The sequence below is a fragment of the Triticum dicoccoides genome, unplaced genomic scaffold (genome assembly GCF_002162155.2).
Source record: "Triticum dicoccoides isolate Atlit2015 ecotype Zavitan unplaced genomic scaffold, WEW_v2.0 scaffold238539, whole genome shotgun sequence".
NCBI classification, from domain to species: domain Eukaryota; kingdom Viridiplantae; phylum Streptophyta; class Magnoliopsida; order Poales; family Poaceae; genus Triticum; species Triticum dicoccoides.
Window position 1 is genome coordinate 1 of NW_021248498.1, and position 3503 is coordinate 3503.

Genomic DNA, 3503 nt, shown 5'->3' on the forward strand with positions numbered 1-3503 from the left:
GCCTATCCCTGTTTATTATTTTTGGTGCACTTCCATTTCATAATTAAAGCAGTACACAATTATGTATGAATGTTTCAACAGAACTAGAATTAGTAAACAGCTGTCTGCAAAAGATACTAGCTACTTCATTTTTGGCCTACCTTTTGGGCAATGCCATCTCCACAGATCTGAGCCCAATTTTTTGAATATACATTCCATCCTTATTTTGGGACTATTGTTCGCTGTGACTTTTTGGCAGTGTCGCTTCCATAGGTCTGAAGGAAATTTTTTAATACATGTAAGATATACATCATTTTTTTGTTCTTTGAACTGTTGTTCATGCCATAGGTTACTTTTAAGTTCGCTTTGCCCACCCACAGTTTTGGTTTATGGTGGACCTTGGAGTTGAGAAGCTACAATTTTATTGACGCTCAAGATTTCATAAATGGCATCTGCAGAACATCTGAAAGAATTTTGAAGTGTGTATTTTGTTTCAATTTCATTCGCTCTTTCTTTATCTTCAGTTCTTCAGTCTAGCTTAGAGGTAGAAGATTGTTGTCTAAGTCTATCAATATTGCTCAATATCCCAACTTAATTCAACCATTGTTTGTATCACTTTCCTGAACGCCATGAAGTAATTTATTTTCCGGAGCTGCTTTATTTATTCCATTACTTCTCTTCTGGATTTGGCCGGAGTCCTTTGCTTAAAGCTCTTGCCCCTGATGGAAAAAAGTTCATGCTTTTCATTTGCTTCATTTATATGTTACCTTGTGATTTTTTGTTTGACTCTTCTTGACCATTCACATTTGATGTTTAGATAATTATAATCTCTACTCATGTAACCTTTCCAGTCCTTGTGTAGTCATTATTTCCCCCTCTTTTTTTGTACGTATATTCATAATGTTCGTGCATAGTTTCAGAAGTGAACACTAAGTTCTTCGTTCACTAGATTTTATTTAATGTTTCATGAACATGGTCCGGTTTTCACCTTAGGTTCAGTTACATGCACTGTTTTCCGATCTATGTCGCTCTATGGGATGCATTTTTTTTCAGTTCTCCTTTTTGTTCTTGTGCAATTTTTATATCTGGGATCATAACACTCACTCTTTTTCGTGTGTAATCGGTGGTCATCCAGAAAATACCAAAGGAAGACCGGTGGGACTATGGTTTGGTGAGCGGAGCTTTACTAGGACTGAGTATGACGAAGAAGCATGGATGCAAGAAATTTCCCCTGAAAATAGGACTTGAGGTTGGTACGGATGTCCTACTTATACTCAAGGCGAACGTTGGTGATTATCTGTACATGATAGTTTGCCTCCATGACCATCGAGCGGTTCATAGGTCCTCATTGAGGTTATCTTCAGTTCATTAGTTTTCATCTCTGCTATTTTAGCTCTTTTGTGAGGGTCCAATTTGCTGACCGCCTTAGAAGAAACACACTTCCAACTATTTCTAAAGCTATTAGATCAAAAGATTAAGTAACTTCTGTTGTTATGATGATAAAGAAGCTCTTGGGATATTGAAGTATGCCAAGAAACTATTGGCTCCTTTTATCATATAGATTGTCTCTCCTATTTTCACAACTGGTCTAGCTTGCCTGATTGTTCCTCCATAATGTAGAGAAGTTTTTAATATGCCATTGTCAAAATATCTTATGTCCTTCCTGTTTTGTAGTGGCAAAGAAACAGGGGCAATTCCCCAATATTATGTGCTTATTTCTGCAGTACTTCATATGCAACAGTTCTACTAATGTTTAATGATTCTGGGCACTGCTTTGAGAGAAAGCATGTATCAAATTTTCTATTTCCCTGGTTTTCAATTCGTTTCATGCTTCCATCTCTTTAGCTCAGTACCATTACTATCTTCAAGATGAGTTTTTCTCATCCAATGGAAGATGGATTTAAGATAGAAATGTGCATTTAACCATTTATCGTGTTTCTTCCTTGAAATGTTATGCATAATACTTTTCTCTTGTCCTAAGACTTTTTTTACTTCTTGCCAATTGGTTTGGTGTTTCATAGTCATGCGTCATCTTTTTTCCTCTGTTGACACCACAATAAAAAAATCGGTATTGATATATTCTAAATGCATTTAGATTGTTTGATTTTCAGTTCAATTTTGTGTTCCTTCGGACAGATTGGTCCTATAGGGTAGGTAGACTTGATGTTGGTATCTCCGTCCATCACTGCCATCAAATTAAAATGGATTAGTTTGTGTTCCTTCAGATAGATTGGTCCTATAGGGTTTCAGACTGAATTAGGGCCATACAGTGACATAATGAAATCACGTGAGCTGACTTTGCCCATAACTACTGAGCTATAACACAAATTTGTAGGCGCCTTACAATATGATATTTTTTTATAATTTCAAAATTACGAAGTGCACTTAATTGCAGATGATGTGCCTTATGGAAGAACTGAGCACTCATATTTTGTACTTAGAATTTAGAATTATGCTTTTGGTTGGTTTAGTTCAGTAATACTACTTGAAGTAGCCTTTTGAAAATATATCTAAGAAGACCGGAGTACTCATTCAAAGTGTTCTTGTATTAACATTCATATATATGTAGCTCTGATAAGTGTTGGTGGGTTTAGTTTTCCAATACAATAGCTGATGTTTTCTGTATAGAATAAGATGGAACTAAACATATCCAATGTAGCATTCGGAATTACTCAACTTTGACAAGCTTCAACATATTTAACTTTACAATACTCCCTCTGTCCCAAAATAAGTGTCGCTGATATAGTACAAAGTTGTAGAATAAGTGACACTTATTTTGGGATGGAGGGAGTACTGTATAATTGATCTTGCTTTCTTAGAATAGCATGCAAACCACCATATTTCCTATTTGATAAGCATATGATATTTACTGTTTAACTCTGAACTAGAAATAACATGCTTGGAGGTCGCTGTCTACCATCTCTCTCTGACTGCCCCTCCTCCCATTGACATGGCATGCTGGTCACCGTTGTGTCTCCCGCTGGCTTGCCCCTCGCCATCGTCGGGAGGGTTTTGTGGGCTGTTCTGCATTGAAATCCATATAACTTTGAAAAGGTCAGCTTTGGTCCTTATTTGATTCTTCAGTTTTTCTCTCAAAATGCCATATGATATTTACTACTGAGAAATCATATGCTTCCAGGTCACCACCGTGCCGTCTCTCTCTCTCTGACTGCCCCTCCCATCGTCTTGGTTTGCTGGATGCCGTTGTGTCCCCCGCCAGTTCGCTCGTCGCCATCGCTTGATGGGTTGTGTAGGCTGCCGCTCATGCAATTGCTCTGCAGTGACCAGTGAGGACCATGGCATCGAGACAGCCCAAAAGGGAAACACCGCCGACCACCGCACCGGTGGAGGCCTCCCTGTCTGCCGGCAACTGGATACCACCGCTTGTGAAAGGGGGCATCACCATGTAAGATAGTTTCTAAAATCATTTCCTATGTAGTATCCTCAGATGCACTGCTCAGGCCTTGCTCGCCTTGCATACAAATGTCATCCTTTAATTATTTTGTGTTTGTCCTTATGGCACT

At 38.4% G+C, this 3503-nt stretch overlaps 1 long non-coding RNA gene across 1 annotated transcript; it reads left to right on the plus strand.

Annotated features, from left to right (window-relative positions):
* The first annotated feature begins 11 nt into the window (after positions 1 to 11).
* Positions 12 to 3466, plus strand: LOC119345451. The gene is made up of 3 exons (XR_005167044.1): positions 12 to 1228; positions 2868 to 3033; positions 3119 to 3466. It is a non-coding gene; the product is annotated as an uncharacterized LOC119345451 (long non-coding RNA).
* The last annotated feature ends 37 nt before the right edge of the window (positions 3467 to 3503 follow it).